The sequence below is a fragment of the Pagrus pagrus genome (assembly GCF_965226575.1).
Source record: "Pagrus pagrus genome assembly, chromosome: 4".
NCBI lineage: Eukaryota > Metazoa > Chordata > Actinopteri > Spariformes > Sparidae > Pagrus > Pagrus pagrus.
The window spans coordinates 5,464,918-5,476,696 of record NC_140188.1 but is presented as its reverse complement, the minus strand read 5'-3'; the positions used below and the strand labels follow the sequence as shown (position 1 = coordinate 5,476,696).

The 11,779-nt window shown below is 42.9% G+C and overlaps 1 protein-coding gene across 3 annotated transcripts in view; it reads left to right on the top strand.

The window, feature by feature from the left end:
* nectin1b (nectin cell adhesion molecule 1b) overlaps positions 1 to 11,779 on the top strand; it is a 243,200-nt gene that overhangs the window by 157,803 nt on the left and 73,618 nt on the right. The window lies entirely within an intron of this gene.

Here is an 11,779-nt window from a genome sequence, read left to right as displayed (position 1 = left end):
CACATTATATAACAAGTCTTTACTGTGGTTATTACTGTAGCTTTCAGTGGGGTTCTCCTTGAATTGGAGAGCAAAAAACTGTCAGGCAGATGTTGATATTAAGTTCAGTGCTTAATGAAGCTTCAGTGATATGATGAGAGAGGCTCAGTGTAGAGCCAGACAGATCTGTCTCAGACTGTGGGACTCAAGTGCAGACATCTGCACCGTGAACATTAAGAACAGCCCAGAGTTTGCAGCTGTTGCCATCCATTTGCTAAAAGAGCCCTTTGTAGCCCGAGGGGCTTTGATGGCACATAGGCTTTTAACATGCATGGCCATCTAGTTTTTTCGCCCTCCGAACAGAGCCGCGAGTGGAATTCTACTACATTTCCTCTATCAGAGTACTCCTAGGATGAAATACGGCTGGATTTTTGTTTTAAAATATGTTCCTCATGGGCCGTAAATTCAAAAGCAAGTTGGTCAAAGCACCTCATGTGATCTCAGGCCGTCCAACACAGAGTCAAGTCAGTGAAGAGGGCTGAAGAAGAGACTACAGTCGCTGTGGAGAGAAATGAGAAATGATCCGACCGTGCCTGCCACACTGTTATCGTAAATTGGTGTGTTTTTCTGGCTTTTCTCATATTTTATGTTGCTAATAAAGTCAGACGAGCATTGTACTCCAAACTGAACAAGTCTCCAACAATCACAATCCAGCCTCATGAGGCGATTAGTTTTCTTCTCCTCGTATGAATCAAATTAAAAGGTAGCTTGTGCTGAAAGAAAAAAATATTTGCAACTGTGAATTGACAAACATTATCCATCTAAATGGCTTTGAGGAAGTACACAGGCAGCCGATACCTTTTAAACGACAGTGATTAGATGGTTAATGAACAAACTGTATATGCATGAGCGATTCATTAGGCTGGACACAGGAGCACAGCGCGGCTCATTGATCAGTGAGGTGGCTTTTAGCTGCACATGCTGATTTAAAAAGGGGGAAAATATCTGATTTCTTCAAATGACTGTTGTTTCAATTTGCGACCTACATTCAGTGGACTCTCCTGTGAGTTACAGTATGAAGTGTTTCTCAGTAAGTATTGTCGTTGTTATCAAAAGACCCAGCAACCGAACCTGTGTCGCAGCCTGTAAAAAGACTAATACTGTAAGTGCTTTGTTTTGTCACCATGGTGTGTAATAATGCAGTTTTTTTTATTTTTTGTAATAACTTTTTTATTTTATTTTGGATAAACAGATTGTTCATGGCTTCTAGAAATATGTTTTATTTGATGCTCTTGTTTTGTACTTGTTTTCATTGTGTACAGTTCGAGGTCACATGAGGTCGTCCATAATAAAGTGTGTTACTGTAAATGAAGCTCTTACTCTCATGTTAAATGTTCTCAAAGCTTTATTCATGAAGTGTACACTCTGTTTTGGGGAAATGGTTGTGTTGTAGATAAAGTATGACAAAAACTAAAATGTGTTTTAGGAAAATGGTAAAAGATAATGTTCCCCCGAGGTGTCTTGTTATAACAACAGTAAGAGTCTGCAGGCATGCTAGCAGCTCCGTAAGGCTCCATTTAGCAGCAGCTGCTAGCAGCTAAATGCTAACATCAGCATGCTCACATGCTGATTTCTAGCAGGTAGTGTGAACCATGTTATCAACCTTAGCCCAATGTCTAGGTGCTGTATCGTAGGCAACTGGACTTTCAGTTTCTTAAAGACGTTTCACCTCTCATCCAAGAGGCTTTTTCACTTCTAACTAACTGGAGGGGAGTTGGCTGACTTTTAAACTACCCACATGAAGGCCGGTTTGACCATCGACCCACAGGTGTCCTCAACGACTCTGTAAGGACTCTCCCACACAGTTTAAAAGCCTGCAGCTCCCCTCCAGTTAGTTAGAACTGAAGAAGCCTCTTGGATGAGAGGTGAAACATCTTTAAGAAACTGAAACAAGTCCAGTTGCCTACGATAGAGCACCTAGATTTACCATGACCTGGGTGACTGAGAACCTTCATCAACACTTAGCCAAATGCTAGCATTACAGGCAGTAGAGTGCCGCAGGATTGAGGCCAAAAACCGAGGAATAAGTTGGCATTTTTGCACTTGGAGTCTCAGAGCCGACACGTTTTCTGAATTGGTTTTTGGTTAAATGCCTGAAATAAGGTCTGTGGTGAACACAAGCTTGATGTATTGTCACGTGTTGTTCTACGACCACATTTGAATTCAAAAGCATTTAAGTGTTTTTAAAAAGGCTAAGTCTCTCCAGGCAGAGTTTTTTTTATTCCCAACTTGTAGACAGATCAATTTATAGTAGATTGTGTAAAGTTTAGAGAAGTGAGACACTCATACACACATGGTATAGTTTGCCTATAGCCTAACTTTACCTTATTACTTCTGGCAACTGTATTTATGCTTCAAAACTGACAAAAGCAGTGTTCACCTGTGAAGATTATCTTGCTCAACAAAAGTAAATAAGTATCATAAACCTGTGTTTGCCACAGAGCTTATTTTCAGCAATAATCCAAAATTCAACTGTAAAATCTCACAGGCTTCCTGCTGAGGGAACCAGGGCGGTGCTAACTTCCAGGTTAGCCTCGATCCCTCCTGCACTCTGTGCTGCAGCTAGTTGCTAATACATCAAAGTCCTGGATAAAGTAAAATTTTGATGGCCAGATGAGAAGTTAAACATTCATCCAGAGGGGGGACATGAATGAACCAACTTTTATTTGATAGTCTTTGAGATATTTCAGTCTGAACCAAAGTGGTGGATCTACCCACAAACTGACAGCTCCATCCCTAAAGCTACAGCTAGTGTGGCTTCAAGAAGTCTGTCATGTTCATTATAACGGCGACACACAGTGTGTGTGCGTTTCGAATCATCCTTCATTCTTTGAAACTTGTTTGTAGTCAGATGTGTGAATTGTTCACGGCCTCTCTCACCAGTGAGAATCAACCGTTAACACTTTACGAGGCATCTGCAGTCAGTCCCTGATTTATACTCAGACAGCTCCGTCTCAGGTGTCCTGCTATATGAATCTAATGGACCCTGGCAGGAAATCAGAAACAAGTATTTTCTGCATCTGTAATGTTATGTTGCTTCTGATAGTGCACCAATTTATTCAGTAATATATTATTATAACAGGCTACACGATGTTGATTTATCAGTGTTGTGGTCTGACTAGACTTCTGTTTAAATGTTGCTTTGCTGCACGCTGCTCAGCAGGAAGGAAGTAAATATGTCACACGCTAAAACATTATTAATAACAGAACAAGAAGTAAATGTTGCATACAACTCTAAATATATCTGTGATGAAAACGAACTTCTGTATAACTGTGAACAATCTTTGTCTCCAGTTTGAGTTAAGTTTGGGAGTCGCTGCTGGATCGATCTCAAACCACAACATTCACACGCCAAGTTTTAAGACAAGTGTATTTACTGTGAGGTTTTCCACCATGGCTGCAACACAATAGGATGTTTCTGGCCCGACACATGAAGAGTTTCACCATCGACTTGTTTATGCAAAAACACATTATTACCCCTCTCATTTATTCATCTCAGTGTCAGCGATTCCATACTGCTGCTCCGTCCTGAGTCTTGATGTTGCTCCAAATCAAACTGCAGCTCTGTGATAATGATCAGGAAAGAAGGCTGCTTACTTCAGCTGCCTGTATTTCCCCCCCATTCGCTCGTGGTGTTTTCACTGGTCATCTGATCAAAGGTGTCCTGAAATTACTTGTGTCACTTCCAGCTCCATTTTCTGCATTTTTCGTCTCTCAGTTTGTCTCCTCGGATTTTGTCTCTCGGGCTGAGTGCCGCGACTAAACTTGACACATGTTTCACTCAGAGCTCCATCCAAAGCTCAAGGCACATAATTTTGGAGAAATACTCCTTCCATGACCGAGGCAGCGAAATGAACTAAGAAAAAAGGCACATTCACGTCTCAGAATGAGATCGTGCTGTTCTTTTCATCTGCCTGAAACGAGGAGCTGTTTCTGCTGCACAATGCTGCAGCTGACTGCGCGTTCACGTCGACACAAACACCATTGTAAATGAATATCACAACTGTTGTTTCCGAGACACTGACGCTGACACCTGGCTGAGTGTTCTTGCTATGTTTAGAGCTGATTAGGTATTTGCCATCCATCTGGCCTTGTTCAGTGCCTGTGTATGTGCTTTACATAACAGAAAATGCAATTTGTGAATCAAGCTGTGCTCCCCTGACACACTGAGCCTGGAGACTGCTCAGAAGAAGTAATGAAATTATACACACCAGACAGGGTCTCGCATTTATAACACACTTTCACAGGTACGTTTGAGTTTTTCGCATTTTCCTCTGTGTCCTCCTGAAGGCCACTCTGTGCCTGCAATGCCCATGAACTCTGTGTGGCTGCTTGTAGTGTTGTCAGAGGAGAGCACGATGCATATGGAAGTTCATACCGTCTGAAACAAGGACGTGCTCTAGCTCCCTCCTCTCCCTCCTGCACTAAAGACGCTACAGCTGGGACGTAACCCAGCTCCCAGGTGTGTGTCGCCTCTGTGTTCTCCTCTGTGGTGCACCGTCCCCGGGAATACACAGACTTGGCACTGAAATGTAATCAAAGTCTGTTTAAGAAAAGACTGAGCATTAACCTTTACCATGCATTACTGTCTCTCTCTCTCTCTCTTTATGGGCTGTAGCCAGTGATCGACACCACTATCACACGCCAAACCCAACACGTTCTCACTCCCAACTCGTCACCAAAGGCAGCTTGTTCAGTGGCCGTACGAAGATCAGGATGAACTGGCTAACATCAACCACTAGCTGACACTATGCGATGTTGGAGACTAATCGTTTATCGTTGTGGTATTAAGTGACATTATAACACATCACAGCAGGCTAATCAGAGCGTTTGAGGTGTCCTTACATCAACAGGAGGTGGACGTAACTGTAGTTGTTGTTGAGCATTTGTTTCAACAATCATTTTCCACATAACGCCGTGTTAAATAAGCAGAACTTCACGCATTTGAAGAAGAAAGGACTCACGCCATCTCTGTGTTGTTCTGTGTTGTTCCTTCAGACAGTTTCTGCAGCTCAGACCAGCTCCAATCACATCGCAGCTGTTTGCACTTCAAGGACATTAGTTACTCCTTTGAGCGATCTGATACATTTACTAACTGTTACAAAATGTAGTCAGCAGGCTAATCCAGGCATCGCAATATTAAAGTAATGTAACTTGATTGATTTATGTTCCTTTTGGATTACTTCAATACCAAACACATACGAGTAAAGAGAAAATAAATATCAATAAGATGACTTTTATTTAATCTTTTTTTTACTTAATGTATCTGTAATCTAAGTACTTTTTTTTCTGCATCTACAACAGAATACATGTAGCTTTTAATCGTAAATCTGTGAAGCTGTTACAGATATTCCTTTACTCCCCGAGCCTCATGTCAACAAAACCACAATATTTAATGTGTTAGTATAAACCAATCATTTAGTGTTTTGTGTGAAATCAGAGATGTAAAATAATGAGTCTTTTTCTCAGACTGATTCATACAGACTCACTTTTCATTACACATCATTTAGAAGATGTCTTTGAAAATTAGATTTTCCACAAAAGGCAAATATCCTTTATCTTGGTCTTTGAAGGAGTCGAGAAACGTAAACATCAATGAATTGCTCTCCTCTTGCTTTACTGAGTCAGAACTGAGCACATCTTAATTTATTTGATATTTGCTCTAGAAAATGCTGTAATCATAAAGCACAAAACTATCCATCAATCATCTCCAAACTGAGAGAAGGCCGTTTGTGGAAGAGTAACAACCCAAAAATGATTCGTCCCCAGATGGAGCCTCGGTGTTGTATATTGACTTTGCTCTGACAACCTGTTATTTTTACCATTTGAATTCTTTACGGGCCTGTCTCAGCATTTAAAATGTGTCACAATCATGCAGTGAGGTGGTGATATGTTTTCCAATTTGTTTTCCATTGTGCAGAAATATTTTCTGGCATTGTTCGCTCAGTTTTTGCCCGTGTTTGAGACATGTTTCGCATATAACCCGATCGATTGGGCATGCAGTTTACACCCCACTGATAGACAGAACAAGTCAATTCTATTTCCAGAAAATGTGAAATTATAATGAATTGGCAATTATTTGGATTAACCCAGGATCAATCTGCTGGAATTATTATTGCCTATTATTTTGTAAATGAGACGGCTCATAAACAAACTGCTCGGATCCCATGAATAAATTTGGTGGCATCTTAAGGGATGCCTGCGGTAGCTGCTACAAACACACACCCCTCTGCACCCTCACACACCAGCCTTTTGCTTTCACGCCCTCCCATTTTCAGAGCCAGCCATGGCATGAGCAGCTCTGCTATCCAGCTGCGCATTAGCGTTCTCCAATTAAACTCAGCCATCCCAGAGCAGAACGAAAGGCCTAAACCCTCTGGTGAGAAAAGTGCTGACAACCCTCATCTACAAAGTCCTGCTGGGAATACTCTGTCCCTGTGACCATTTACCCAGCGTCAAAGAAGTGGTGTGTGTGTGTGTGAGTGTGTGAGAGAGTGTCTGTGTGGGTTTAAGAAGGGCAGAGAGGGAGTTAGTGTGCATACCCTTCATCCCTTTGTTGACCGATGCTTTTGCTGCACTCAGCCTGGGTGACCTCAGACACACAGTAACTCTTGAATTACACTATGACCACGCAATTTAGATTTCACCCAGAAAATATATGAAGGAATTTCTGGTATTTGCTGTGCATATTTAAAATAAAAGGCTGTTGAGAAAGTCTTTGTTGAAGGCCGAGCTGCAATTATCAGCTTGTTGACATTTTCTTTGATTTAGTGCATCACAGTAAAGTCCTGTCTGTTCACTCGGGGCTAAAATTAAAATCTCTTTGAATATTAATTCACGGAGGAGCAGGATGATAAAACAGATTGTGACTGACAGTCTCCCTGAAACCCTCAATTACCCAGAGACTGGGCGTGGCTGCAGGAACGAAAGAGAGATTTCAAGGACGCGATAAACCTGCTAATGTGAGAGCACGTAGGCACAATATACATCCTGTGCCAGGCTGCTATACAGTGCAGGTACAGAGTGATCCTTTCTTTGATTTATGATGTCATTTTCTGTTTGTTTTTGGTGCAAATTCATAACTTAGACGTCCAGATGTTCATTAACATAAAAACATAACGTGCACACGCCTTTTTTTTATGTGAGCCGACCCGCCAAATATACTGTGCTGATTAAAGACGTCATATGTAAGATTTTTGGATTAAAACGTGTGAAAAGGATTAGACCTTTCTTATTTATTCTGTTGAGTTGTGAACTTACGTTATCCCAAATGTTTCCAGGTAACGGTGAGTTTGATTCAGTCGCATGTCGCTGTAACTTCCAGAAAAGAGAGTCAGAGGCAGGAGGTTGGCGACTAAACGTAACGTGGAGAAACTTTAAACACGACCTCGTCCGTGAGCATTTCTGTTGATAGATTTTCATCAGCTATCGTGGCCGTTTAACAGTGAGGACAACAACTCCCATGGTCCCTTGCCACTTATGTCTTTTGTTTTGTTTTAATTGAGAGAAATTACATACTGCGCATTTAATTTCATTATCTTAAGAGGAGGGAATGCTACAGATTTGTATTGATTCAATTTTGCTTCAGTTAAACATAATTGGCGTTATTATTAGTTAAAACACATTCACAGTTAATGGGCTCCACTGAGCTGCAGATTAAAGAGATGATATGCTCTTCATCACCAGAACACGGGCGGCTGCGCTCTGGTTTTCAATCAAATATCTTATGAAGAGGCTTCCTCCTCTGTGATACGACCAACGCTAGCCTCCAACGAATCATATCAGGGTGCAAGACTGCGCTGACCCAGGGGCGCTACAGATGGAGATATGACCACTTCCTGAGGTATGTGGCGGATATTGCCAGCCTACAGGCACAACAACCATCCCACAGCTGATAAACACCTCATCCAGCTCATCGGGCCCGGAGAGGGAACCAGTTTGGTGGGCTTAACAAGACTCCTCTCTTCAGGCAAGGTTTGGAACATGAGGGCCGACCTCTGTACACAGCTGCAGCGCCCTTCAGAGATCATCACCCCGGCCTGACATGGTGCTGCTAGGACTGCTCTTTTCATCACGTGGGTTAGGGGATGAACCACCATCATCTACCCAGAGGAAGAAGACCCCCACAGCTACTACAGGATGTAGATGTAACTGGGCCAAACGTTGCATAGAGCAACCAAAGAGGAAAGCAGAGGAGTAGTATGGAGATTGGCGTCCATCAAACACGGAGGTCAGCTGCAGGGGGTCGGCCGGGAGACGTCCTCACCACGGCTCCACCACCGGGAGATTTGCCGGGGTTAAAGGAGCGAAACATCAATGGGCAGCGGCCCCCGACTGATGACCCTGCGGCTGACCCCACGCCGCCCGAAGGCAGAAATGTGCAGCAGGTAACTCCCACCTGTACAGTAATCAGTTTTTCCTTCACCAATTAGGTCCCTGCACAGTCTGTGTGGACACATATCTATGAACAGTGTCCTCAGGCTAAACCCACATCTCTACCACCGTCCTTGGTGAGCAGTATGCATGAATCCGCCGCTCTCACTGCGAGAGAGAAAAAAACGCATCACAGGATGAGTCAAGTCTCACTCAGCATCATTATGTCGATCGAAATTAAAATTTCCCCGGCCCTAAGACATTACGCATGCCATGAAATGAACCTTCACCTGTTAAGAATCAGTAATGCCGCTGACCGCAGGGAGAGCTCTCCCGTCCACCGAATGATTCATCAACCCAGTTACCAGCGAGTCCCAGCGACTGACAAATGGGACAAATGGGGTAAATTAAGAATCCAGTGTCTCCCACCCCCACACTCTCCTCCCTGACTATTGACTCTCACAGCTTTATCAGTGTACATTAGTGTCAGTGCCAGTCTACATTTAGACTAACTGTGCCAGAGGAGGCAGCCCATCAGCACATACAGGCATGTCTGTCGTCATGCACAGCCAATGACCCTTTGTCAGAAACAATCCTCATCAGCGGAGGCAGCAGGCCGAGGCTGCACTGTCCAGTGGTTACAGCGTCCTCCACTCCAAACAAATCATGCTGGAGGGGCATATATAAATTCAAACTGTAGAAAACTGCACCAGGCAGGATTTTCAAGTCCAATTCATGGAAGTGTCCTGTCTCCGGTATTAAGATGCCACAGAATTGACCTAAAAGTCCGAATTAAATTGGAGAAATATTCACCAACGACAGGAAGAGATTAATCAAGATAAGAATTTAAATTATCTACTTAACGGCCAAGACAGGAAAAAAAACGGACACATCAGCGAGCGCTCAGCCTCACTGTACCTTTGGTGTCCTCGATTATAAAGCTCCACACATTGATCCGGGCACTTCACAGGTTTTCTCACTTCAGATTTTTGCAGAATTCACATATTTACCTCTCTGTCTGACTGTTTCACACTGCAGGCTGAACCCCTCAAACATGTGGAAAAGTGCCAATTAATATTAGTTTTTAAAAGAGAAGCAGTTTCTGAAAATGGATCATTTTTTTTCTCCACTGTTAGAAATGAGAGCGGCAGACAGAGGTGTGGAGGCAGAGGAGAAAAAGGCAGCAGTGGGCTGATTATACGCCAGGAGGGACACACTCAGGTAGCGGCAGTGGCGGCTGACTTAACCACTCAATTATCTGTGGGCACCAGAGGTCATCAGAGAATATTTAATTGAGTCCAAAGTTCTTCATCGCACCGCCTTCATGTCTCGGGAAATCTGTGGCTGTGGACTTGTGGGCTTTGACCCTCCAAACTCTGGTCTTTGAAGGTTCAGAATTACTGCTAACAAAAACAAATCTCCTGATCAGCTCCGAATGCAAATGCAGAGCCAGCCATTGATTACATTACAGCGCTGTTTGCAACTCCATCTTTGAAAAGCTGATCCATGCAAAAATGCAAACAAACTAACTGATCCCCCCCTACACAGCCAGTCGGGACTGATTTCCCTGAAGTAGCATGGCTGGTTGCCATGACGAGTCACAACCAATTAGCTGCCCCGGGAGGTTTGGCTCTCTGCAGCAGCAGGTTTCAATACCCAGACCTGAGGTCAGTCACAAAGCACACATCAGCAGAGTTGATATTGCTTTGTTCTGTGAATGTGTCAGTGGTATTTAATGCTTCATTTGAGAGAGTCGGCCCAGAGACTGGATCTACTTTAGATGCTGGAAATGTAAGAAGGGCGGAGGCATTAATACATAAAACATCATCATAATAAATCACAGTGGTCAGCTTGCAGCTACAATCTTGCTGCATTCACAAGATCATTTCATCTCGCAAATCCATCTTTGTAGGCTTCAAGCTGAGCTTGAGGCCAAATGCACAGTTGTTGAACCAATAAGCGTTGTTGACCAGCGAGAGAAGCGGCTGCTGGTTTGAAAACAAAATGGCGGCTCCGAAAGAGGTTTGTGTAGATGCTGCTGACATCAGTTATACCACAGCTGGAGAGTATTTCTTCATTCAAAGAAGAGCAGAGAACTGAAGCTTTTCTTGATGGAAAAGTTGTTTTACTCTTCTCCTGACTGGCTTTGGCAAGAGGTTGATTTACCAACAGGCTCTGCTGGTGGTGGCGCTCTCCTACTGCTGATCTGATTGGTTGAAGTTAGTCTGTGATACGCGTTGATCAACATGGTTTGTCCAATCACTTGTCAAGTATTTTTTGGGAACTTTTCCAAGTTTCTAAGGCGAGTGTCTGTATAACAAAATATCTGGCATGTCAGGTTAGGTTTTCTTAGATATCTCAAGTCACCTGGTGTTCACCTGTGCAGCCTGGTGGTACAAGGTGAGACAGTGCAGTGTTGAGGCTATGAGCCTTGTTAAAAACCACAATAGTTGTGTAGTAGTAGTTCTGTGAGGTGTCACCGAGGGGTGAGCGTTCCACAGGCCCGTCTGTAATGGAGCTGAAAAAGCAGCTCAGTCTGCGAGAATATTGGATTTAAATGTTTATTTTTCCAGGACTTTATGTTTTTGTTGGGAATGTGACCAAATCGCACACACAGAAGGAGCTAACTTCATGAATTTCTGCTGTTGGCTTTGATAAATGTGTAATTTTTTTTAATCTCCCCAGCAGCTCCTGCTTTATTCCTTCACCCATGTTGCGGGAGTTTTTACTACTTCATTAGAACCCAGTTTGGCTTAAGGAGGAAGTCATTTTAGCAAACATAAATAATTACCAGGCACAAACTGTACTTAAGTAAATTTATGTTTTCTGGCTGATGTGCCATGAGGTTTTAACATATTTTTTGAGATTTAATTTGCTAATCAAAGTGGGAAATGTATTAACATAATTAAATGCTCGCTATGACTGATGACATGTTTATTTATGTCTGTCTCTCCCTGAAGATGATGAAGGCGTACGGGCTGATAATCACTCGGGCCTTGTTCTAAAGAGCTTTGTCACGTTGCTTCGCTGTGAAGTTGGCCTGTGGAGGCATTTCTGACTCCTTTTTACTACTTGTTGATCGTGTGCAATGTGCATGTTGCTGTGTATGCTTTACATTAGCCCCCCCCCGTGTACTCAATAATCAAATCACTTTTATTGCTGTTGTGCTTTGCCGTGACATGAACATATTTAGTCAATCACGATGCTCAGGGTTTGCATTTGTTGCCATAAAAGTCGACTCATATAAATCTTTGATGGTTCGTCTTTCCGCAAGATTTGTTTTCACCCGGATTGATTGTTTACATCTGTGACATGACATAGATAATACTGGTGAGCTTGTATATTTAGTAGAATAATGTATGGAAAC